The sequence below is a fragment of the Pleurodeles waltl genome, chromosome 2_1 (genome assembly GCF_031143425.1).
Source record: "Pleurodeles waltl isolate 20211129_DDA chromosome 2_1, aPleWal1.hap1.20221129, whole genome shotgun sequence".
NCBI lineage: Eukaryota > Metazoa > Chordata > Amphibia > Caudata > Salamandridae > Pleurodeles > Pleurodeles waltl.
The window spans coordinates 405,192,736-405,220,419 of NC_090438.1; the positions used below are offsets into that span (position 1 = coordinate 405,192,736).

The following is a 27,684-nucleotide window of genomic DNA, read 5'->3' on the forward strand; positions in this document are numbered from 1 at the left end:
CTGCCAGAGTGTCTTCTTGATTGGCAACAAGTAAGATGAAGTTTCCCAGAATAAGGACGTTAACTCCTTGTAGTAGAATCTGATAAATCAAGTCAAATAGCTGGTCAAATACTTCATTCTCTGAATATGAGTGGACCTATATCACCAGAGGAGTTAAAGCTGCAACAAATTAATAGCTCTGGATAACAAGTATTGAAAGAAGTGTCACAAGTATAGTGTTCCCAATCAAGTGTCTGATACCTATGCAGGATTTTATAACCATTCAGTATAGGTATGTGTATGTAAGAAGTGTAGGGGCAGGAGCAAGATTTCAGTCACAGGAGGGCCCATTTATAGGAGCACGTTATGCACCTCCCAGCAACTTGAATGTTTTGAATGTCCCAGGCCAGCTCTATGAGGATTTACATGTATATTTTAATATACACCCTTTCTATGCAATTTTACTTATGAGTAAAATCATTTAGGAGTGCATATTCACATTTTGTGAATATCTAATGTGAATTTGCATCTCTAAGCAGTAGTACTTTCTCAGTAAAGTGTCATTCAGGAGCACAAATAGCTTTGGTAATTAAGTCATAGTGATATTCAATACATTTAAGGGACTCAGTGTAAGTGAACGGGCCACAATTCTGCAGTACAAGTATAGGAACAGATTGCCATGTTTGCTTAGACATAATCAAAGACTGTTGGAACATGGCAGCAGGGAAGGAAGCAGAAAGGTGTAATCAGAAAAACTTTACATGGGCTTTCTGTTTCCTGGAACCTACACACCAGTTTAAACTCAATTATTCAAGCTTAAGCCAAGGACATGTGAGACATTTTTTTAAACTTTTGGAACACTAGTTTGAATATTTTGTGTTCTGCATAGGCCCACATAGTGTACACTCATAATGGTTAACCCTAAGGACTAACAACTGTTCTAATTAAGGAAGGCCTAGATAATTTTTTTTTAAATGGGAGTCTCTTAATAGATCATTGTCTCTGGGTTCACCAAGATGCTGTAGTCACACAAATGGAATAGGGGCAGAATCCGCAATACCCTATTGAATGACATCCATCATAGGCACCTTCAATGCATATTTGATCTCTCTCATCCAATTAAGATTGTCGGCTTAAGAAAGATACAGGCCATGGTACCCCACCAACATTTTCCACCAACATCTGCATGTCAGTGGCATACAAGTGTCATAACCCAATTTCACATATTAACCACTCCTGCCACTAGGAACAGGCATCAATTTAAAGGATGAACTAGGACTGAGCCCTGAGGGTTGCTACACATGAATACTGTAATATGAGAAAAGAGAGGGCCTAAATTGACTGTGTTTGTTGTTGTTGACTCTCTTACAAGCAGGATGCTGTCCATCCCTCCTAAGAGGATCAGGGTGTCAAAGGTGCAGGCAATATTAGGACTGCTTACTACCCCATAAAGCTTGCTAACCACATTCTTTTCCTTTTGAAATAGCAACTGAAGTCTCATTAGAATATAAAGTGTAAAATAATCCAAAAAATAACTTTGGGGGTCAATACAACCCTGCTGTTTTGGAGGAAGCACCGCCAACAGGCTGGCGGTGCTTCCATGGGGGATTACGACCACGGCGTTTCGCACCACCGGGACCGGCGGTTTTCCGCCACTTTTGTCCCAGCGGAAGTAATCCTCCAGGGATTATGAGTCCCCCTCCCGCCAGCCTTTTCATGGCGGTAAAAACCGCCATGAAAAGGCTGGCGGAAAGGGAAGTCGCAGGGCCCCGGCCCCGTGCAGCTTTTCACTGTCTACACAGCAGCATTGGCGGCCGCCCGGCAGTCCAACCCTGGCGGGCGGCGTTGTAATGAAGGCCTTTGTAATGGTTGGGAAATAGTAAAGTGAAGTAAGAAACTGGGTGGAATGATCTCTTAACCGCAGCAGTTATTTGTGATAAAAAAAATATATAGTACAGATTCCCAAATATTGTCTTGGAAGAAAGATGCATTTCATTACAAGATGCTTTATAAAGGGTACATTCAGGTTACTCTGAACATTGTTGACAGAATATTAAAAATTTACTTTTTTGTTACATTTTTGTTAAGATGGCACTGGATTTACAAAGTCATAGTGCTGTCTTTGCTGAAAGTGTTCTGCTGTAGGTGTAAAGAACAACCCAGTGCTGTACTTCTGACTGGCCATGGTACAATTTACACAAACTGGTATGATGGCTCATCAAGTTGAGTGCTTGCTGCTGAGATCTGTGTGTAATCTGCAGGTCGTAGGCTCAAATGCCGCAAAGGGTGAGACTGCCTTTCTTTTTTCCGAATTCAATATAATGTCTATCATAATAATATTAATAGTATATAAAAAGTTTCTATGTGAAGTGCTTTGGATAAAGGTGGTATAGAATTAAAAGTTTAATATTCTACATACCTTCAATATAGAACGTACTAAATTCAAATATAGAATTGCACCTTAGAAGGAGGTCTATGTAGTTTCTTGTTCCCATTAACTACCCATACCTGTTGCAATGCACGTGAGGCAGTTGCATACCTGTCCCTGAGTATGTAGGACCTTCCCATATTCCCGCTAGGAGGATTGGGGTGGGGGAAAGATACCATATGTGTTGCTGTACAAACTTCTAATTATGGATTGTAGGAGGCTGGCCTGGCTTATAGTGGGTACCTTGTGGTATTTACATCCTGTGCTAGGTCCAGTTATCCCTTATTAGTAGAATAGAGGTGTTTCTAGCAGCTTAGGTACTTTATTTTAGTGACAATATGCCAAAAGTATCTCAGAGGATAACCTCACTTAGGAGGTAAGCAATATACACAAATTATATGTACACAAACCCAAAACAGGTAAGTAACAGTAAGAAAAGTAGTGCAAACAATGTAGAATCACAATAGGATGCAATAGGTAGACATAGGTCCAGGGGCAACACAAACCATATACTCCAAAAGTGGAATGCAAATCACGAATGGACCCCAGACCTATGGGAGCTTGTAGAGGGTCACTGGGACTGTGAGGGTGTCCAAAATACCCCATCCCAAGACCCTGAAAAGTAGGAGTAAAGTTACCCTACTACCCCAGAAAGACACAATAGTTGTGATAGGGGATTCTGCAAGAACCACAAGCACCAGCAAAACACTGAAGACAGATTCCTGGACCTGAGGACCTGTAAAGGAAGGGGACCAAGTCCAAGAGTCACAAAAGTGTCCAGGGGGGGCAGATGCCCACTACACCCCGGATGAAGGTGCAAAAGGGCTGCCTCCGGGTGGAAGAAGCCGAAGATTCTGCAACAACTAAAAGGGCTGGGAACTTCTCCTTTGGATGGAAGGTGTCCCATGGCGTGCTGGATGTTGCAGAAGTGTTTCCAGGCAGAAATACTGCAAACAAGCCTTGCTAGCTGCAAGAGTCGCAGTTGAGGATTTTGGGTGCTGGTAGGGACCAGGAAGGACCAGGATGTCGCCCCATGGAGAAGGAGACAGGGGGGATGCTCAGAACCTCAGAGAACCCCCGCAGAAGCAGGCAGCACCCGCAGAAGTACTGAAACAGGCACTTATAATATCTGTGAACTCGGAGTCACAAAAGGAGGGTCCCACGACGTCGGAGTCCAACTCAGCGGGTTGAGCACTGCAGGACGGAGTGCTGGGGGCCCAGGCTAGGCTGTGCACAAAGGAATCCTTGGAGAAAAGCACAGAGGCCGGAGCAGCTGCAAATCATGCAGTACACAGGTTTGCTGTCTGGCGTGGGGAGGCAAGGACTTACCTCCACCAAATTTGGACAGAAGGGTCACTGTACTGTGGGAGACACTTGGACCCAGCTCCTGTGTTCCAGGGGCCACGCACATCAGGATGAGAGGGGACCCAGAGGACGGGTGATGCAGAAGTTTGGTGCCTGTGTTGGCAGGGGGAAGATTCCGTCGACCCAAAGGAGATTTCTTCTTGGTTCCAGTGCAGGGTGAAGGCAGACAGGCCTCAGAGCATGCACCACCAGGAAACAGTCGAGAAAGCTGGCAGAATGAGGCGCTACAATGTTGCTGGTAGTCGTCTTGCTACTTTGCTGCGGTTTAGTAGGCGTCCTAGAGCAGTCAGCGGTCGATCCTTGGCAGAAGTCGAAGAGGGAAGTGCAGAGGAACTCTGGTGAGCTCTTGCATTCGTTATCTGAGGAATACCCCAGAGGAGAGACCCTAAATAGCCAAAAAAGGAGGTTTGGCTACTAAGAAAGGAGGCTTGGCTACTGAAAGAGGTAAGCACATATCAGGAGGGGTGTCTGACGTCACCTGCTAGCGGTAGCCACTCAGAGCTGTCCATTGTGCCCCAACACCTCTGAATCCAAGATGGCAGAGGTCTGGGACACACTGGAGGAGCTCTGAGCACCTCCCCTGGGAGGTGCTGGTCAGGGGAGTGATCACTCCCCTTTCCTTTATCCAGTTTTGCGCAAGAGCAGGGCTGGAGGATCCCTGAACTGGTGTAGACTGGCTTATGCAGAGATGGGCACCATCTGTGCCCATCAAAGCATTTCCAGAGGCTGGGGGAGGCTACTCCTCCCCAGCCCTTCACACCTATTTCCAAAGGGAGAGGGTGTAACACCCTCTCTCAGAGGAAATCCTTTCTTCTGCCTTCCTGGGACCAGGCTGCCCTGGCCCCAGGGGGGCGGAAACCTGTCTGAGGGGTTGGCAGCAGCAGCAGCTGCAGTGGAGACCCCGGAAAGCAAGTTTGGCAGTACCCTGGGTCCATGCTGGAGCCCTGGGGATGCATGGAATTGTCCCCTCAATACCAGAATGGTATTGGGGTGACAATTTCATGATCCTAGACATGTTACATGGCCATGTTCGGAGTTACCATGGTGACGCTACATATAGGTGTTGACCTATATGTAGTGCACACATGTAATGGTGTCCCCGCACTCACAAAGTCCGGGGGATTTGCCCTGAACAATGTGGGGGCACCTTGGCTAGTGCCAGGGTGCCCACACACTAAGTAACTTGGCACCCAACCTTCACCAAGTGAGGGTTAGACATATAGGTGACGTATAAGTTACTTATGTGCAGTGAAAATGGCTGTGAAATAACTTGGATGTTATTTCACTCAGGCTGCAGTGGCAGTCCTGTGTAAGAATTCTATGAGCTCCCTATGGGTGGCAAAAGAATTGCTGCAGCCCATAGGGATCTCCTGGAACCCCAATACCCTGGGTACCTAGGTACCATATACAAGGGAATTAGAAGGGTGGACCAGTGTGCCAATGAGAATTGGTAAAATTAGTCACTAGCCTGCAGTGACAATTGTAAAAGCAGAGAGAGCATAAACACTGAGGTTCTGATTAGCAGAGCCTCAGTGATACAGTTAGGCACCACACAAGGAACACATACAGGCCACAAACATACTGACAACACTATGAGCACTGGGCCCTGGCTAGTAGGATCCCAGTGAGACAGTAATAACACCTTGACATATACTCACAAACAGGCCAGAAGTGGGGGTAACAAGGCTAGAAAGAGGCTACCTTCCTACATGAATGATTACTAGCTTGTGCTATGGCCACAGCTATGTCACAGCTCAAGAAAGATTGCTATACTTTTTCTGCCCAGATCCTCAGACAAAACAAAGAGAAGGGGCAAGAGTGAGCATGCATTTACTAATACATCATTGCAAGTGCAAATATGCAAGCCCACCCACAACCAAACTCAAACTAGGAAGAGGGGATTGTGTCCAGCTTAATCCTTTCCCTATGACTCACATTTAGGGCCTGATTTAGATATTGGGGAATGGGTTACTCTGTCACAAGAGTGACGGACATCTGGTCCACCGAAATCTAGATACCATAGAATATAATGGGATTTAGATTTTTGTGGACGGGACATCCGTCACAATTGTGACAGAGTAACCCTTCAGCAATATCCAAATCAGGCTCTTTGTCCGCAGCGAGCACAGATTCTTAAATATACATTATGTATGGCTTCAAAGGTTTATATGGCTGTTTTAAAACTCCTACCTTTATTCTAATATTAAATGTTGTCTCTAAGAAGCTACTATCTTTGTTTCTCTGTTGTCACATAGGCTTTCCTGAGAAATTCTTCCCAAGTCTAAAAAGCGGTCAATCCTCAACCATAAGAGATATTTTTCTCCTTCCAAATTTCACCTCAAATATTCAGTTCAGACCAGTCCTGCCAAGTGTCTCACACATCCTGCATTAGAGTAACTCATTTTAAGTCACTGTACTGCATTATGCAAGTAAAAAGATTGTCACACAAATTGGATTATTAAAACATTTAGTGTATTTATTCTTTTGTGCTCTGTAGTAACAGTTCTATTATTTTTTCTTAAAGCTAGAGCAGGAGGCGATCAGCAGCCTATAGATGTTCTGGTAAATTATGATGAGACTGGCTGGATCTCCATGATTGGGTTGTCTTTTATTTGTTGGCACAATGCAGGCTGGGCTGACTACCTCCACCTGACTCTCACTGATCACTACCAGTACGCATGTGGTGTACAGCCTGCTCTGCACCACAAGATTTACTGCTGCCCGGTCAGTGGAGTAAGTGTGCTGGTAAAGGAAGATGGGCAGCTGCTTTAGAATGATTGTTGCTTCATTTTTGCTGGCTTCAGGACTCTGGGCACTTTACCACTGCTAACCAGTGCTAAAGAGCATGTGCTCTCTCACTTAAAACATGGTAACATTGGCTCATACCCAATTGGCATATTTAATTTACTTGTAAGTCCCTAGTAAGGTGCACTGCATGTGCCCAGGGCCTGTAAATTAAATGCTACAATTGGGCCTGCAGCACTGATTGTGCCATCCACATAAGTAGCCCCTTAACTATGTCTCAGGCCTGCCATTGCAAGGCCTGTGTGTGCAGTTTCACTGCCAATTCGACTTGCCATTTAACAGTACTTGTCAAGCCTGAAACTCCCCTTTTTCTCCATATGTGTCTCCCCTATGGTAGGCCCCATGTAACACATATGGCAGGGTGCTCTGTAGGTAAAAAGCAGGACATGTACCTGTGTGTTTTACATGTCCGGGTAGGGGAAAACTCCTAAAATTGTTTTCCACTACTGTGAGGCCTGCTCCTTTCATAGGATAGCATTAGGGCTACCCTCATTTACTGTTTGAATGGTAGATTCTGATCTGAAAACGGTAACCAGGTCATATTTAGTATAGCCAGAATGGTAATCCTGCTTATTGGTGAAGTTGGGTTTAATATTACTATTCAAGGAATGCCATTTTTAGAAAGTGAGCATTTCTCTGCACTCAAAATCCTTCTGTCTCCAATCCACGTCTGGCTGGGCTGGTTGACAGCTCCCTTGCGCATTTCACCCTGACAACCATAAAAACAGGATGCTCAGTCATATCTGCACTCATCTGCATCCTGAATGGGTCTTCCTGAGCTGAAAGGGTGGAGGGCCTGACACTAACATTTAAATGGACAGTGGCCTCCCCTCACACAATGGACTGCCAAACCCCCTACTGGGACCCTGGCAGACAGGGTTGTACTGAAAGGGGACCTTATGCACTTCAAAACCACTCTTTGAGGTCTCCCCCACTTCAAAGGCACTTTTGGTTATTTAAACTAGGTCCCTGACCCTACCAACTCAGACACTTCTTGGGAAGACATTCTGCACCACAACCTGCAATCTACCAAGAGAAGCTGCCTGGCCGCCCAAATGACTCACCTGGACTGCTTTGCTACAAAGGACTGCTGCCTTGCTGTTGCCCTGCTGCCTTGCTGACCTCTGGCTCTGCTGAGAAGTACTCTCCAAGAGCTTGGCTAGAGCTTGCCTCCTGTTCCTGAAGTCTCAGGACCAAAAATACTTAATCTCTGCAAAGAAACTCATTGTGCAGCGAAAATCAACGCACCGCCTGTGGGAATCAACGCACAGCCTGTCCAGCGGCGTGAAAATCACCCCATCGCTGAACTGGAATGATGCAGCCTGGCTCCCCGAGTGGAGATTGACGCAGTGCCAACGTTGCGACCAGAACTTCGATACACAGCCCACCGGATCGACACATCGCCAAGCGGGAATGGTGCAGCCTGACTTCCTGCGAGAGGAATTGACGCAGCGCCGGCTGTGTGACATAAACACCCAAATCGACGCAACCGCTGTCACTTCAACCTGCATGCCCAGGATTTCCATGCATCGTCCGTGGGCATCAAAAGACTATGCATCGCAAAGAGGCTCCAAGCCTGTGTGCCAGAATCCGCCACAAAGCCCTTGCCACGTGGAAAAGGATCGACGTATCATCTGTGTGCACCCAGAAATCTGACGCACACATACCTTTTTCCATGCATCTCCTCCTCTGCGGTCTTCATGCATGTACTTTTGACGCAAACCAGGTACTTTGTGCTGGCAAGAGACAACTGTTGCTTTTAAGAACTAGACTCTTCTTAACATTACAAAAGTGATATTTTAACTTGTGATTACCAAATCTTCATTGTTTACTGACCTTAATTTATTCAGATAAATATCTCATACTTTTCTAAAACTGTGTGGTGTATTTTTGTGGTGTTTTCACTGTGTTATTGCATGATTTGTTACACAAATACTTTACACATTGACTTCTAAGTTAAGCCTGACTGCTCAGTGCTAAGCTACCATAGGGTGCGCACAGGAGAATATGGATTGTGTGTGTCTTACCGTGAACTAGGATTTTGATCCCTATTTGTACAAGGGTGTATACCTCTGCCAACTACAGACCCCATTTCTAACAATGATCCATTGGGTTTCCATGTTAAAAGTGGAGCAAAGAAGCATCAGAATCCCAGCAAGGGTGTTCTGGCAGCGAGACGCTGATACCAACATGTAACAGCAACCGTGCCGGGTTTCTCTGAGTCTCAATGGTATGAGGTGAGCAGAGTGATGATAATTACAGAAGGTCTCCATGCTCCATCAGGCAGGCCAGTCGACTGGTGCGCATATAATACAGTGGCAAGAGCATGTGAGTGCCGGAGTAGTGTCTAAGGCTGCCAGTAAGGATAGCGACAAGGGCTGGGGCATGGTGATGTAGAGGCAGTGTTGGCTTTTATTTACTGAGCAGTAGGTCCTGAGGCCCTCACTCGGTGACAAACCAGAGTGCAAATGAATGAGAGTGCTGTGTGGAACAATAACCATCACTGAAGACGCACGGATTGGATTAATCCACGGTCAGTAAACTATTAGTCATTGCAAGCGTTCTCATCAGAAATGCATTTGGCAGAACACTGTTCTCTACACGGGTCTCTCATTGCAAAACAAGACAAAGCGCATTGTAAACCATTTTTCCTAAGATGTGTTCGTTTAAGACATGTTAATCAATGCACTCATTTATGGGATCGTCTTAGCTTAATTGTTGCCGCTTTACAATTTATATCATTCAATTCACTTAGAATCATAGAAGGAGACTCAACATGCAAACAAAAATGCACAAACCAATAAATATATATTTTACAACTTGGCTACATGAATTATGATCTATTTAATATACATTGTAAAACATTGTCATGCACAAAAGGTGATTATTTCTGAAATTAATATAGTAACATGGATAGCACATGCAATAAAATGTCAGTGCCCCACAAAAATGTCACACATAAGGCAGGGAATGTCACACATAAGCACCCTAGTATGTGGAAATGTCACACATATGGCAAGGGGAAACTTGGCAGCTATGTCAGACTAGAGTTTAATTATAGCATCAGGACCTTAACATAAGGCACTTTCTTCCAGCAATGTTTAGGCTGAAATATCTCCCAGATGGTACCATGAAAGCAAATGTATGGGATTCAGTTTACTTTTTGGGTGTAAACACGCCTCGGCCAACCTTATACTAAGAACTCAATAGCTACTTTGGGACTCGAGGATGTCCGGCAGCGGCGGCGGCAAAGTGTGTCATCCTACAGCAGCGGCTTTAGTATTTCTGGTCGCCTGAACCACTGAGGTTTCGGACGAGGAAAGGTTATTTGGCAGCAAAATCTAAGGACGGGCAGTAATTGCTTCCCTCCTCAATGTACTACAAAATGCGACCACAAACGAAGGCCAAACGCCCTTGTACTTTCTCAGCGACAAAAAGCAGTTTTCACTTTAACCACAAAACATATATAGGCTTTCAGAGTTCACAGTTTGAATCAGTGACCGAGCACAAAACAGTGGGGACCGCTGCAGAAAGCGGCGCTACTCCACTGTCCCCTTTGTCTCACGGACATTCACAGGCCTTGGTTTGAACTGCAGGGGGCCGGGGGTCTGTGTTACCCCCTTATTTTGGATTAGAAATGATTTCTTAAACTAACAATGATCGTCTTTTCTGCAGGAGTTCAATGCACATCAGCTGCAATGTATACCTTATTTTCAGAGACAAATGCTTGAAGAATGGGGCAGCAGCGCCACCCCTGGTTATTACTGAAACACACCAACCAAGAAAACAGACATTCCGGTTCCTATTTGTCAAAGATTGTTACTTTCCGCGGGTTTCACCACCACTACGCACATATCATTGTGAGTTTAGTACCGCACGACACCATTTCCCCTTCATTTGAAATGAAGCTTGCATTGATGTCTGGTTTTCGCATTAACAAAGGGCTCCAGTCGGCATGCCTGCTGCAGGAACGGTATTGGCTTTCAGCATCACCTCTCGGGAGACTGAACAACACAATTCTAAAGCGCTCTCATACTGAATGAGTGCATTTCAATATATGCGGTCACCTAAAAATGAGTGCTCTGTAATGCTAATTGTACTGTAGGTTCTGTGTGGCAACAGACGTGTGACGTACAGAGGTAGAACGGTCAGAGGTAATGAGGGGCGGAGAAAGGGCTGAAGGGAGGGGTTTCCCTGCAACGCGGGGGGCTGTCGGCGTCTAGGTCTAAGGCTGTGGATATCACACAAAAAATACTCAGTAGGTCGGGACCGAGCAAAGTTCATCCAGATCGACTAGCTGTTCTGATTTTTAATGTAGCAAAACACATAAACAGCCTTTTAAAAAAAATATTTTTTAACTACTCCTGGTGTCATTTTTTTTTCACGCGGTAGTTTTTGATGGTCCCAAATGCAGTATTCATATTCGCCTTGCCCCTCACTAGCAACAAGAACACACAACCCTTCATCTCCCACCGCCTCCCACTTTCCTAACCAGGCGCTTTCTGGATTGCGGCTTTGAAGAGACATCCTTGTCGGCTGGGGTTCAATACAGATAGCGAATTCACCCTCCAGGCAAATCACCCATAGACCATAGACAGGTTCACTGGATGCCCAAATACTCTAGGTCTAAGCACCATGTGCAATTGAAACACATCCTGGACTTTAATTTCTTTATGTTCCTTGAACTTTGGAATAATGCAAGTTTGGCTGGGATTTTTCAGGATACATCGGCTGCAGGTATTTGGCCATTTCCAAGCCCCAATAACCTATGACTGCCCATCTGCAGGGCATCGCACCCACCTCATTTTAGGTTCAAGCTGCCAGGGGCAGCAGTGAAGCACAGATCTACAGTTTAGAGACGTTTCAAGCCACAGGTAGTCCCCACCACAAGATGGGTGAAAAAGCCCCTTTCGCACTGCAATAAGTCAGCCCTGGCTTACCTGCCAGATCATTACATGTTTTTTCATAATCAAATGAATAGGGGGAATTACACGAGGTCTGCTGATATGTGGAGGGGATCAGAAATGGAATAAGAGAGAGGTCTGTCAGTACTTATGTGATCAGGGAGTTAATCTGCCTGCTTACACCCAGCACCCCCATACCCCCCTAAATTGCTAAATTAGATCGTAGAGTGGTTTCAGTTTAGACATGTTGAATGTTTGATAGAAGCAGCTATATGTGAAATTTTGGATTAGTGGCACTGGTGTTGACATTGCTTGGCATTTCCCACAACCTGTTTCTATACCACATGGTCCTGTGTGCACAGCTAATGGGAATCTACTGCCCCCTTCAGATGTTACATATAGTGAAATCTAAGTCTATAGTCATTGTGCTGCACTGTTAACGACTTTCTTGCCATACACATGGCAAATACTGGATACAGCAAACACGTTATATGCATGCACAGCAAATGATAAAATAATAGTTTAATTATATAACACATTACACTTCTGTTGCCTATACCAATTGGCTGTAGCCAACACAGAGTTACAAAGGATCGCTGTCAGATACAAGGACAAGGCCAAGTTGTGAGGCGTTCTTATAATATCAAATTCAGTGCAATGTAAAAGCTGTCATAAATGCTTATGAATTACCATTGTTTTCCCAAGTGACTTACAATAAACTGCATATGCTTTTGCAACCAATTCTTACAAGTATATAGATATGTAATTTATCATTAGTCCTCGTCGTACAGTATCCTTAAGATGTAAACCCAAAGTACATCTAAATAAAACTATAACAAAAAATGTAAAGCAAACCAGATTATGTATAAAATACAATATATATCACGTGTCCTTTCAAATTAAAATATCTGTTTAAGTCGTTATATTATAGATGATAAGTTAGATCTTCTTATGCAGTACACCAACATGAGTTCCACATGTATTCAGAAGAATCAATCTCAATTTTATGTGACAGAGTGGAGACCACCTAAGTGCCACATCTGCGTACTCACATCAGTTTCTTGCTCTCCTCTTTCCATGCCCTCAGACAAGGTGCGTGGAGAAACGCAAGTCCCAGTGTGCAGATTTCTAATCTGAGTAATTTAATATGTTAAAAAGAGGACACTCCATAGAACAGGTAAGGGGGGGGGGGTGAGGAATCTGTAGTTAGATAGACTATCTACTCGAAAGAGCTGTACAGAAGGAAGTAACTTGTTCTTCTGATAGATGCTTGAAACAGCAGATTATTTACCTTAGAATAGATTACAAATCAGTATCTACCCAAAGTTAGGGTCTGTGAAGTGGGCTCAGTCCAAAAAGTCCTGCAGGACTGAATGGGCAAAATATCCTTTCTGTCAGATCTAGTTGTCAAGGCAGTAGTGCTTCATAAATGTGTGCACTGATGCCCACTTTGCAGCCTGGCAAGCATCAAGAACAGGCACTCTGCATGCCAAGACAATGGTAGCATCTTTGGATCTGATGGAATGAGCTCTCAGACCTTCCGGAGGCTTTTCTTTGCCAGTGCGTAGCAGATCTTAATACAGACAGTTATGCACATCAACAGGGTTGTCTTCTGTGCCTCTTTCCCTTTCTTCGTGCAGGAGAACTCCAGACAAAGCTAATCATCCGGCCAATGGTTCTTGGTATGATCATTGTAAAAAAAACAAATTTTGGGAGTCCAATGGATAAAGCCTCTCCTCCTCTTTCGAGGGGTGCCTAATGTTGGAAGGGAGTCATGACGGTAAATAAGAAAGATGCATGAATCCTCAAAACCAATTTGTCTTGGACTAATATGGTGTTGGGTGAAAACTCACTAACAAGATGAACTGAGATGATTGCAATGAGGAAGACAGTCTTTAGAGTCAGGAGATGCTCTGTGCAGCTGTGTACTGGCTGTAAGGGCGTATACATGAGAACTGTCGAGAACAACTGAATGTCCCACTTTAGTGTCACATATGCTGAGGGAGGGAACGTGTATGTCAAACCTTTAATAAACTGCATCACAACAGGAGATTTAAACAAGGATGGTTGGTCTGTCAACTCAAAAAAGCAGAAAGGGCTGACAGATAGCCTTTAATTTCGTCCACTATCAGGCCTTGCTGGGCCAAAGACAAAATAAACAATAAAACATCCAACAGTTTGGTTTGTAAAGGGTTGGTCCTGCAAACTTCAAACTAGGCCACACATTTGTCCAGGAACCCGTGGTAAATTGGGTTTCTGGCAAAGGTGCCTGGTGGCAAGGATTACACCTACCACTTTGGGTGTCCGCTTTGTTAGACCTGGCATCCTTGGCATGGTCTCCCCAGTCTTTTTGCTTCCGCTTCCTGTATTTTTGACTGTGTGCTGGAGTTCATTTTTGCTGGTTTTGGTACTCTGGGCACTTTACTACTGCTGACCAGTGCTAAAGTGCAAATGCTCTCTGTGTAAATTGTAACTCTAATTGGCTTTTCCATGATTGGCATATTTGATTTACTTGTAAGTCCCTAGTAAAGTGCACTAGAGGTGCCCAGGGCCTGTAAATCAAACGCTACTAGTGGGCATGCAGCACTGATTGTGCCACCCACATGAGTAGACCTGTAAACATGGCTCAAACTTTCCAATGCAGTGTCTCTTGTGTGCAGATTTAAACTGCCAATTCGACCTCACAAGTGTACCCACTTGCCAGGCCCAAACCTTCCCCCTTATTACACATAAGGCACCCCTAAGGTAGGCCCTAGTTAGCCCCCTGGGGAGGTGCAGTGTATTCAAAAGGTAGGACATTTACTAGTTTGTTTTACATGTCCTGATAGTGGAATAATGCCAAATTTGTTTTTCACTATTGCAAGACCTATGTCTCCCAAAGGTTAACATATGGACTGCCTATAAATATCTTTTAAGTGTAGTTTCCCATTGGGAGCAAATGGAGATATGGACTTTGGGGTCTCTGAACTCAAAATTAAAAAATACATCTTTTTGTAAAGTTGAATTTTAGATTGTCAGTTTGAAAATGTCACTTTTAGAAATTGGTCATTTTCTTGCTTAATCATTCTGTGCCCCTGCCTGCCTGTGGAATCCACGTCTGTGTCAGACTGACAGTTTGGCTGTTTATGAATTCCTTCTAGACAGTCCCACAAGGGGAGCTGAGAAGTGTCCTGCATATCCTGGTGAGACTCCTTGGCTAGAGTGGAGAGGGAGGAGCTGACACTTACACCTGAAAGGGCTTTACCTGTCACCCCATAATGCAGTCTCCAACCCCATGGAGTGTGTCTGGGACCAGGCCTGGGCAAGGTAGGATCTTGTGAAGAGCAGAGACTTTCCTTTGAAGTTTGACCACTTCAAAGGCAGAAATGAGTATAAGTAGTAGACCCAAAACCCCAGACATACTTCTGGATCAAGAGGAACCTCTGCCAAGGAGAAGAGCAAAGGAGCTGGAGGAGAAGTACTGCCCCTTTGCCTGTGAGTGTGCTTTGCTGGGTTGACATTTAGTTGCTGCTTCTACATTAGAAAGGACAAAGACTGGACTTTGCTGTGTTTTCCTGCTAGTGAAGTGTCTCTAAGGGCTTGGACTGAGCTTGCCCCTTGTTTTGAAGTCTCATGGCCATCAGAGACTTCCTTTGCCAGCACCTGGACTCTCTTGCTGAGACTCCTATCCTGCCAAGTGGTGCCCTATCCAGTACTTGGGCCCTTGAAAGGAGAAGCTGGTGAAACCAAGGCTGAAACCCACGCACCAGAGATGAGCAGGAGAAAAATTGATGCAGCACCTGCCTCGCGGCTGGAAAATCACCGCAACACCCCCTTGCAGCTGCTGAAATCGATGCATCCCCCACACAGCATAGCTCTTCACTATCGTGCATCAGGATTTCACAAGCATCGGTGATGTGCATCAAAACCACAGCGAACCTGTACGGACCCAAGGCTGCCCATCTGGAAATCGGCGCTTCACTCTTCTGCAGGAGAGAAAAACAACGCATCACCTACCCAACAGGAGAAGAATTGACACACGGCCTCACTTGTGAGTCAGGACTTGATGCACGCTCGCCCGTGCGGCTTTTTTTTTTTTAATGCATACCAGGTACTGTGTATAAAGACAACACATCCATTGATTTCTATGAATTAAGACTCGTTTTGATTTAAAAATTCATATCTTTGCTTGTGTATGGTGGATTTTTGCAATTTTGGTCTTGTTTTAATCAGATAAATATTGGCTATTTTTCTAAACTGGTGTTGAGTCCTTTTGTGGTGTTTTCACTGTGCTACTGTGTGGGATTGTACAAATACTCTACACATTGCTTCTGAGATAAGCCTGACTGCTTTTGCCAAGCTACCAAGGGAGTGAGCAGGGGTTATCTGAGCTGTGTATCTCACTTACCCTGCTGGTCCCTGCTTGTTCAGAGTACAAACTGACTGCCAACCAGAGCCCCATTTCTTTTTTTGTGTTGTATTTTTTTTATTGTTAATTGCATCATATTACATAGTATAGTGAACAGTCTGTTAACCTAAGCCATTTCTGTTTCCAATCAGGTTTCTCATAGGGAAGATAACAAGTACAGTTTTACATTCTATGAGTCATTATCAATACACATGTCTGTTTTTTCTAGGCATCATACATGTACAATTGTTATTTTATATCTCTCTTGTCTATTGCTATGCCATTTGCCATAGTTGTGGCTTTTTTCTTATAATAATGCATATACAATCAGAGATAGGGTAAACGATTCAATGAAACCAACTTATAAAAGAAGAGGGAGAGAACAAAAAAGGGAGCGAACAAAAAAAATACAAGGATCCATTTGCTCCATGATGTCCTCGTTATACAATTCTACTGTAATAACAATCGTGGTCAATACTAACCAGGTGTCCCATTTGCCATCTCCTTGAGTCTCCCTGGAATATGCTGCTAGTCCATTTAAAGAGTGTGAGTCATAATGTTTTGTGATAAGGGTGGGATACGGTCAAGGGTAGTGGGGGACCATTAGAAGTGTATTGAGGGATATAAAGAAAAGTAGTGATTAGTGTGGGTTATGAGAACGGGGGAGGAAGGGGGGGTGGCGGGTGAGGGGGAGAGGTGTCTGGGTAGGAATCTAAGTGTATAGAAAATGTAGAGTAGGGAGGGAGGGTATGGAAGGGGTAAGGGGAGAGAGGGCGTATATATGGATTGTATTAGTGTCTATGGTGTCTAATAGGCAGAAGAAGAATAAGGAAGTGGCAACAATAGTAACAATAAAAATCACTGTAATAATAATAATGTTAACATTAGTAGTGATATTAGTAGTGATAGTGATAGCGATAGTGACCAAGGGGAGGGGACCGTGTGAATTCAAAAGGCAAATCATTATAGTGGCTGCTTCCATATGAAGAGAGAAATAGAGCCAGACTATAAAGTGTTATAAGATGTTTTGGGGCAGGGGTGTGTGGTGGGGGGGGAATGGATCGGGGAATGAGACGGTGATATGAACAGCAATAGTATGTATAAGGATTGGGATATGAATAACGGAATAGGTTATGCCAAAAAGGTCAATGAATAGTGGATAGTGAGCAGCGGTTTTTATCATAGGTTATACAGTAGCTTTCTACCTTTCTACCGGGGGGTGGAGGGGGTCATCTGAGTCCAGGAGGGGAGGGATGGTGTGTTAGGTGTGGGTGGATGTACCTGCATGGGTATGATAGCAGGAATGGTATATTCCCACTACGTGGTATTTTGTGGAGTTCTCTAGGGGTAATCTGGTCCTAGTGTCCGGAGATGAAGGGTGACCAGGTCTGGAGAAACACCTCCGTTCTGTCCTGTAAACTGTAGATAAGTCGTTCGTGTGTGGCTGCTTGGTACATTGCTGTCAATCATTCATCATGGGAGGGGACGGTCGGTGCACGCCAGTGTCTAAGGATGCATAATTTGGCCGTTGCTAGCGCGGTGTGTAGGAGTCTACTTTGAGTTCGTGTGATCTTATGGAGTTCTCCCATGTCGTGTAGCAATAGAAGAGATGGGGTGAGGAGTGGTGGGAGGGGTAGGGATTCTCGGAGGGTGTTTCCCACTGTTCTCCAAAAAGGTTGTACGGCTGCGCAATCGTGTAGGATATGGAGTAAGTCGCAGTGTGTGTGTGGGCACCTCCAGCAGTTTGCATGGGGGAGAAGTCTTGCCATATGTAATTTTTGTGGGGTCCAACACCAATCATGTAGTGTCTTAAAGAGGCAAAATTTCAGACGAGCCTTGCGTGCTCCGCGGTTCCTGGCTTCGATCAGGTCAGTCCAGTCCTCCAGGTCATATTCAGTTTGTAGGTGCGTCTGCCATTTGTTTTTGAGGGAAGTCAGGAGTGGGAGTGAGAAAAGGTGGCGATTCAGCAATGCCTGGAGTCCCGATATCGCACCCTTCATCTTCCCCCATGTCTCTAGATAGTGTAGTATAGGAGAGCGCGGGAGCTGTCGGGGAAGGGCACCTAGTCTCTGTTTAAGACAATGTCTGAGTTGGAGGTAACGCCATGAGTGGTATTCGGGGAGGTTGAATTCCACCTGTAGGTCCCTAAAAGTTTTCCAGGTTTCCCCTGATATAAGTTGGTCCACTCGTCTGATGCCTCGTTGACCCCAATCCTTCCAGGTAATAGTTTTCCCTCCGATTAGGAACCCTTTGTTGCCCCATAATGGAGCCCTGTCATGTAAGTGGGGGTCTATCTTAAGGAGCCGATGTACCCGCTGCCAGGTTTTCTTCATGGCTCCTATCATAGGATTGGTGGGTCGGGGGCATTTTTGGCTCGTATCGTATAATAGCTGGAGGCCATAGGGGGCCCCTGTAAGGGCTCGTTCTACGTCCACCCATAGCGGCGGGGTTATTACAGTCAGGAGTAGGAGGGCCATTTGTGAAAGATGTAACACGTACGAATAGTGTTCGATCGAGGGAAGGCTTAGTCCACCGCATTCCCGACGGGCTATCAAGGTGGTTTTGGGTAGTCGTGGGCGCATGGATCCCCAAGCAAAGGAGCGGATACAGCGGTCTATCTCTCTTAATACAGGTAAGGGGATCTGTAAGGGGAGCATGCCTAGGACATATAGGAACCTCGGCAAGGTTACCATCCACACCGCCTGTACTCTGCCCCACATGGAGAGGTTCAGTTGGCCCCATTTCTCAAAGTCCCGTTTCATGGTATTGATCAGTGGGTCTATATTGTCTGACACCACATTGACCAACCCTGTATTTACATCAATTCCTAGATATCTTAGTCGGGAGTGTTTCCATTTAATCGGTAAGCCTTGTATGGAGGCACTCACTGTGACTGGGGAAAGTGGTAGAGCTTCGCACTTGTCCCAATTGATTCGATATCCTGATATGCATTCAAATTCCGTTAGAATCTCCCTCAGGGCAGTGATGGAAGTGGGCAGGTTAGTGAGGGTAAGTAAGATATCGTCTGCGTATAAATATATGTCAGATTTTCCGCCTGGTAGCGGGATTCCTGATATGAGGTTGGAACTACGGATGGCTGCCGCCAGAGGCTCCACCGCGAGTAGAAATAGGAGGGGTGATAGTGGGCATCCTTGACGTGTCCCTCTCCGGATCTCAAAAGTGTCCGACAGGAACCCCCCACAGTTTACCTGTGCTGTCGGGAAGCCATATAAGAGGCGCACCTTGTTAATGAAGCCTTCTCCTAACCCGAATCGTTTCAGGATTTCGAAGAGGTACCACCATTCTATTCGGTCGAACGCTTTCTCAGCATCCAACGAGATGGCTAGAGATTCTTCTCGTGTATCGCGGGCGGCCCAAATGGCATGGAAAAGTGTGCGTAGGAGATTCCTGGAGGAGCGGCCCGGTACAAAGCCTACTTGGGAGTGATGGATTAACGAGGGGATGACGTTTTTAAGGCGAGTGGCCAGTATTCCCGCTAATATTTTAATATCTCCATTCAATAAGGAGATAGGGCGATAGCTTCCGCTAAGAAGTGGGTCTTTTCCGGGTTTCGGCAAGACTGTGATAGTGGCTTTATTAGACATAGGATGTATGGAGCCTTCCCTTTCGGCCCCTTGAAATGCCTCGTATAAGACATCTACAGTGTCGGTTCCCGTCCATTTATAGAATTCAGATGTAAACCCATCCTCCCCCGGTGCTTTGTGATATGATAGATTAGCTATTGCTTGTTGTATCTCTTCCTTACTAATATCCCCTTCTAGAAGAGCCCTGCCTTCATCTGTAAGATGGGGGATGTGCGTCCTCTGCAGGAATGCGTCTAAGCGGGCAGTGTCTTCCGATGTTTCTGAGGAATATAAAGTTTGGTAGTACCGGCCGAATTCTTCTGCAATCGCCTGGGGGTGTGTAATGAGTAAGTTATCCTGGGTGCGTAGTGCTGGTATAGCAAGTGCTGTTTCCCGTTGGCGTAGTTGGGCAGCCAGTAAGCGGCCTGCTTTCTCTCCGTGCTCATAGTGGCGTCCCTTCAGCCGTTGTAGGGCATATTCTGCCTGTGAGGTGTAGAGGGTGTTAAGCTCCATTTTAGCCTGTTCTAGGGAGCGGCGATTGGAGGGGGTGGGTTGTTGTGTGTATTTCCTCATGGCCTGTGTTATTGTGTCTTCTAGCGTGTGTTGTCGGGCCCGTCTATGGGCATTGGAGATAGCTGCATCTCTCATTAATTGCCCTCTGATAGTTGCTTTCGCCGCAGCCCAGAGAAGTTGTGGTGAGGTCACTGAGCCTTTATTGTCCCTTAAGTATGTGGCCATATGGATCTTAAGTTGTTCCTTCCCAGTCGGGGATCGGTATCTAGTGTTAGGGAGGCGCCATGGTTTACGGCCGGGTGTAATCATTCCGAGTTCCAGGGTTATTACTACCGGAGAATGGTCTGATAGTGCGGCTACCAGTATTTCTATTGACTTAACCGCTTGTAGTATTCTATGATTAAGTAAGAAATAGTCTAGCCGTGACTGGGTCCCGTGGACCGAAGAGACAAAAGTATATTCCCTATTGGAAGGGTGGGAGAGACGCCAACAATCTATTAGGCCATGATCTGAGAGGATGTCTTTGAAAACGGCTCTATCTGCATTGTTACCCGCGTCAAGACCAATTGATCGGTCTAGAATGGCATCTTGGACTATGTTCCAGTCCCCCCCAAGAATATATTGTGAGGCAGCTATCTGTGTCAGAAGACGGTTGATGGAGAGGAAAAAGGTGCGCTTCTAGCCGGTGGGGGCGTATATGGAGCCTATGCATATTGTGGAGGATCCCACCACTAGCTTAGCCAGTACGTAGCGTTCCTCTGGGTCATGCCATGTTTTAATTAGTCGGAATTGCAGGGAGCGGCGCAGGAGTATTGCCACTCCACATTTTCTTCCCGTTCCTTGTGTACCTGCCAACATGGGTGGTGTTCCGCTGTATATTACTTTTCCCACCCAATCTCTACGTAATTTCTCTGATTCCGTCGAGGAGAGGTGTGTTTCCTGTAGTAGAGCAATGTCGGTATGTTTGGAGCGGAGATAGGACAGTATCTTCTGTCGTTTAATATAATGGGTCATGCCGTGTACATTCCAGGACAGTGCCGTGAGTGGGGTTGTCGATCCCGAGGGCGCCGGGTGTGTCATGGTTTATGGTGTATTGAATATGTTATGGTCCGTGTGGTGGGACCAGGAAGTCAGTAAGGGCTGGGCTGAGAGGCAAGGAATATGGATTTCTTGTTCAGTTAGGCCTTGGGAGGTTGGGAGAGTTCCCCTTGGTCACAATACGAAAAATATAGAAGAGAAGGGAAAAGAAAAGAAAGGGAGGGAGGGGGATGGAGAGGAATAGCGTGGAATGTGCAGAGAGAGACGGACAACGATTAAGAATAATTGATAAAAGTGATAAAGAATAAATAGGAAAAGGAAAAAGGAATAGCAAATGGAAATTGGTCAGAGGATGAAAACACTCACTACTGTCTAAAACCTTCTAATCTGCGGGTCTAACCTGTAAGGCCCGCGCGCCGGTAGGGTGTTATATCAATGGGGCATGATAAGGGAATAGATGCTTCGTTCCTGGTATCATGGGACCTCCCAGGGGGGTGGGAGGGGGCCTCAGTTGTGTGGGTGCATAAATGGGTGCATGAAGTGCCGGGATGGGCTGAGCACGGGCCCGGAGTAGATGTTATGGTCCAAGAACGAGGAGGGAGGGGGGAGGGGGAGAGGGACAGGCCCGGGGCCATGTGCCATAGGACCTCCCGCTACACGTTCTGTGCTTATCATCTGTTAAGACATCTTAGAATATGAGAATTCTTAGTATCTTATGATGGCCTGCGGTGTTGCATTTTGAGTGTTGTCCAGGAGCATGCCCCTTGTGGTAATCTTGGAGCCGCCATGACCCCGAATTGTGTTAGTCTGATTACTCTCTTCAGTGCGATTGTTATATGCCTGAGAGTTAACTGTGCTGTTCTACAAGTATGCCTATGTGTTACATTGTGGCAATCAGTATTTGATAAATGTGTTTTTAGTAGGTCCCCACTCCCCTATTGGGTGAGCAGCAGATGTGGTGAATGGGTATGGCACTTATCTGTCCCAATGTGAAGAGTAGATGTTCTAGAGGCGGGTCCGGATCTCCAGGGCAGCTGTCCTACTGTGGGTTTAGTGTTCAGCATGCTGATCTTCTGATGTTGGTTTCAGGGGGGAGCGGGATTTGTCTCTGCCCGTGTCTTGAGTGTGATCAATCACTGCTTGCAGGATGTGCTCCCGGGATTCCTGTGTCTTTGGTGACCGATCATATCCTCGGCCTCTTTTTTGCGAAGGGGGACGGTGAGTCTGGGGCCATGGAGTTGACAGACTAAGAGCAGTTTCTGTATGCGCCGCTGGGGAGTCCGGACGGCCGGGGGCGGTGTCCATAGATTGCGGGGTCACACTGTGTAGATAAGCGCTGAGGTCCTCGGGGTCAGTGAAGTCTCTGGATGTGCTGTGGTGTGTGATCCACATACGTGCTGGTTCAAAAAGACCATACTTGATGTCTAGAGATCTTAGTTGCGGACGTAGGGCAAGAAATGCTCTTCTTCTGTCATTTGTTAACCTCGAGAAGTCTGCTGCCACTCTGATTTCGTGTCCATCCAGTGATATCGGTTGTCGTGCTTTAGCTGTTGAGATAACCTGGCGGGCTTGTTCATGGCGCAGGAAGCATGCGATGATAGGGCGCGGTTTATTTGCAGACGCTTTGTGTGAAGGACCAATTCTGTGCACCCTCTGAAATTCTGGAGGTGGTGAAAACTCTATGCCGAAGTGGTTGGTCAGCAGTGAGCTAAGAAAGGTTTTGATATCAGATCCTTCTTTTTGTTCCGGTATACCGAAAAAGCGTACATTGTCTCTACGACTTCGGTCCTCCAGTTCAGTAAGTTTAGCTCTGAGCGACTTTAGTTCTTCTTCCTGATCAGGGGTTGTCGCTATATGGTCTTCTACTGCCGACAGGCGCTGGTCTAGGTTATTTGCTGTTTCTCTGAAGCCTGCTATATCAGCGCGGATTGAGGAGGATGCTAAAGTTAGGTCTGTTATTTTTAAGTCCATTGCCTCCAAGAGTCATCCAACTGAGGCAATCTCTTGCAGTATACGGTCTGTGGCGTCTGTTGTGGGTTGATCTACCGGGGGAGATGTATGTCCCTGTGATGCCGTTTGTGCCGTCATAGCTTTGGGTTGAGCAATGGCTTCCGAGAATAGCAGTTGACGAGAATGTTTACTTGCGGTCTTGTCGTTGGGCATTGTTCTCAAGGGGTGGAAATCAATTAGGAGATATTATTTTAAGAGCTAGCACTTGTAGGTCCACGGAAAGTTTCCTCGACTTCCAAGGATGGGTCAGACCTTGGAATATAGGATCTGCTGTGGTCTGCTAAGCTTTAGAGCGTGATCTATAGAGGATTAGAATATGCTCAGTTTCTGATAGAGGTCCATTGATATAAAGCTGAAGAGAGATCAATGATTTTTGAGTGTGGTGCAGCATGCAATAGGGGGGGGTATCTTGTCTATCTTTTATTTTAGATCAGTCTCTTATTGTTTAGTTGGAGGGTCAGGTTGCGTAGTGCGGCACGTGTTGTTCTACTCTTCTTTCTTCCTCCTATTCCGGTTTTCCTCCCCCTTCTTTGCTTCTTTATCGTTCCTTATGTGAGAAATCTTTGTCCCTCTGTTGCTCTTTGAGATCCTTTCTCTGTCTCCCTTTTGTCTTCCTTCCCCCTTTTCCTCTGCCTCCCCTCTGGGTGTCGTGGAGATTCTTATTCTTTGCGCGCTAGGTCATAAACGAGGGGGGGGGGGAGTATGTCCTTCATTTGCTGCTGGTGGTGTCGCTAGATAATGTTGTTTGAGGGGTCTCACCGTCTTAGCGTGCGGTCTCCTTCAGGCACTATTTAGTCCTCGTGTGATATTGCTTCTTTTCCTTTCCGCCGTGGTCGTCGTGGTCGTCCTCAGGCCTAGGTTCCTCAGTGATCCATCCTCCTCGGGGTCCCCTCTCCCTCCATCCGCATGAGGGGGCAGTGCGGCGCTCCAGCGCCCGGGGGAGCCGAGGTGGAAGAGGGCCGATCCGGGCGCCTCCCTCGCGATGCGTCCCGGGCCCGTGTGGCACCGCACCTTAGTCCGCGGCTCCGCGGAAGCTCGGAGGCCACATTCGCTCTCGCGTCTCCGAGCGTGTCTGCCGTTGCTCTGGTCCCACAACTTTGCCCCTCCGGAGGCCCCCTCCCTCCGCCAGCCGGGAGGCCACACTAGGGGTCAGGATCGCAGGGGGAAGACCCTCTGTTTGCCAGCTTGACCTGCCCGGCGCGTGGAGATCTTTTCTCAGGCGGCCATTTTCTTCGACGGCCAGACCACCCAGAGCCCCATTTCTAACAAGATCAACCACAGTTAAGTGTCATCGCACAATCTCCACAAACGGACGTGTAGATTGCACATTTTCAGGTGAAGGACTCTGCACTTCTGCTGCAATAGAACATTTGTCCATTCTGCTTATGCCACCTGGCTTAGTCAAAAGGGAGCATGCAGGAGGCTAAAGGACCAAGAACTCTCAGAGCTGCTCTTACCAATATTTAGCCTCAAGAGTGAAATATCAGGATTACTGCTCGGACTGAAAAGACTTGTCTAATTTTCAACAATTCTGCTTCTTTTCTCATAAAATAGAAGCTGGCTTTTGTTTAGAGGGATTTTATCTCACCCGCAGTTGCTATTCCCGGTGTCAGACTTCGCAGGTATTCCTTCAATAAAACATGCTTTAATATGGGCCAGGTGTATGTAGATGCCAATCAAGTGTAAATATGACAGACCTCACTAAACAGATCTCTGGTGACTACAAATCCTCTGTGATTCCTCTTCTGCTGACCATAGGGTTCTGAAATTTGTAAATTGGACTTTATTAAAACAAGGGCTAGACCTTTTAATATTGTGTGCCTCTCTCCACTGGTGCACCTAGGCTTCATCTCATGCATATCTGTAAAACTGCACCTGACAGTAAAGATGTCCTGTGGCGACAGCGGCTGTGGTTAAAGTCAAACCATGTTCTGATAGTCCTGCACATACACTTACAACATGGCTGTATTCAACAGATAGTGATTCAACTGAAGAATCATGTACAAACTATTCTATGTCATATCATCTATACCAAAAAATTATACCACTTAACAGCCAATAATTTCCATTGTTGCATAGAATCCTACATTCTCTTTGTCTGGATGTCAGTTGAGTTTGCTCCCTTTTTTGTGTGTATATATATATATATATATATATATATATATATATATCTTTTTTTTTTTTTTTTTAATTAAAAGGCGTACTACAATCAGTTCTAACCTTCAGGGTGGCAGCGACCATAAAGGATACAAGGGGGCATATTTATACTCCGTTTGCGCCGAATTTGCGTCGTTTTTTTCGACGCAAAATGGGCGCAAAACTAACGCCATATTTATACTTTGGCGTTAGACGCGTCTAGCGCCAAAGTATGAGGAATGAGCGTCATTTTTTTGCGTGAACGCCTTCCTTGCGTTAATGAGATGCAAGGTAGGCGTTCCCGTCTAAAAAAATGACTGCGACGCAAATGCGTCGTATTTTTACTCCCGGGCAAAAATCACGCCCGGGAGTGGGCGGGCCAAAAAACCCCGCATTTGCGCCTCTTTTTAACGCCTGGGTCAGGGCAGGCGTTAAGGGACCTATGGGCTCAAAATGAGCCCACAGCTGCCCTCCCATGCCCCCAGGGACCCCCCCTGCCACCCTTGCCCACCCCAGGAGGACACCCAAGGATGGAGGGACCCATCCCAGGGACATTCAGGTAAGTTCAGGTAAGTATAATTTTTTATTTTTTTATTTATTTTTTTGGCATAGGGGGGCCTGAATTGTGCCCCCCTACATGCCACAATGCCCAATGACCATGCCCAGGGGACATAAGTCCCCTGGGCATGGCCATTGGGCAAGGGGGCATGACTCCTGTCTTTACTAAGACAGGAGTCATGTAAATGGCGTCTGGGCGTCGTTAAAAATGGCGCAAATCGGGTGGAGGCGATTTTTTTGCCTCAACCTGACTTGCCCCATTTTAAGACGCCCTAACGCCATTTTCCCCAACGCCGGCGCTGCCTGGTGTACATGGTTTTTTTCCACGCACACCAGGCAGCGCCGGTCTGCTAGCGCCGGCTAACGCCATTCAATAAATACGGCGCCCGCATGGCCCTTCAGAATGGCGTTAGCCGGCGCTAAACTTTTTTACGCTAAACTGCGTTAGCGCAGTTTAGCGTCAAAAAGTATAAATACGGGCCAAGGAGACCCAGAGTGTGCTTGGGGGCATGTGGTTGATTTCAAAGCGGGAGATACTGACAGGACTTCAGCCTGCGTTCATCCAGCCATGAAAGCAGATCTGAAGGGGCAGCACATGGTTTCTTGTATGCATGCACTTGGTTTGCTACTGCAGAGAAAAACTGCTTCTGGTTATTGTGACAGACCATGAAGCATTAGAATATTTTTGGATGGCCTTAAAAGCAGCCACTAAAACATACAGCTTATTACCTAATGGATTTGGTTAATAGTGCTATAAAACCAATAATCGTGGCTTAGTTAGAAACTTCTTTGAGGGTCGAAATTTCTGTGTCTCACCTGTAGACTATCCAGCTTGAGTCATACACGGACACACACTGTGCAATATGAATATGGTATTAGAACGCTGTCAGGGCTCTATCTACTATAGAGAGTTAAGGTAAATATTCTACTGTTTCTAAGGAAGGGTGTAGAAGCAAAGTGGTAATACTCCTGCATTCTTGTTTTTAGATAGTCAAGAAGGAGGTGTTTTTGCTAGCAAGCTTGATGCCAATGGTTGCATGCAAATACTAAACATCTTAAGTAGAAGACAGAGCCACGATGGACTGTGCATGAAACGAAGAGGACTTTGATAGATCTGTCTATGATGCAGCAATCTTTGTAGGATCTATGTATTTGAGTCTGAAACAAATACAGAAGTAGTCAACATCATTGACACCCAAGGCTCTCTAGGCCTGTGGCAAACGATTACCTTAGCCATGCATAATGCAGGACATACACTGGACAGAGTATTCTCTAATAACCTTAATTTAGCCATTGACTCCCCACTAAGGCGGGCTTGGTCCCATCACATGCTGATTCCATTTAAGCTGTGTTTGGAGCCTATGAATCATGTGCCTAACACATCAGCAAAGGCCCGATATGGTTCATCAATGAGGAAAACTCTCATCCAACCCTAATTTCACAGCAGTTATCCTCCACAACCTCTAACCTTACAGGTGACGTGGGAGCAATGGTTTCCATTTTTAATACCTGGGTTTCTAACTCTATTAATAAATTGGCTCCTTTAGCTCCTGCTAAAAAGAATTTGAAATCTCGGCCATTAGCCCCATGGTATTTACAGTCCCTAGCAGAGCTCTACTGCATTTGTAAGCAATTGGAACACAAATGGTGAAAGGCTTACAATGCAGATGACTTTGACTTAGTTTTAAAAACCCTTGAAATGCTATCATGATCAGATGAAGACTGCAAAAAATAATTATTTTTCGTCTCAGATTGAAAAAGCTCAATCTAATCAAAAAGTAATCTTTAATATTGCCAAAGTGTTCCTACAGCCAAAAACAATTAGTAGGAAGACGCCACCCTCACACATTTTATTCACTATAATATCTGCATATTTTGAGGAAAAATACAGACCACACAACAAGCATTTGAAATGTTCCCCTTATTTAAGAATTTCCCAACAATTGACATTTCCCATTCAAGACCCTCTGGCAACTT

The 27,684-nt window shown here is 45.8% G+C and overlaps 1 protein-coding gene across 2 annotated transcripts in view; it reads right to left on the bottom strand.

The window, feature by feature from the left end:
• DIAPH2 (diaphanous related formin 2) overlaps positions 1 to 27,684 on the bottom strand; it is a 3,364,504-nt gene that overhangs the window by 1,895,806 nt on the left and 1,441,014 nt on the right. The window lies entirely within an intron of this gene.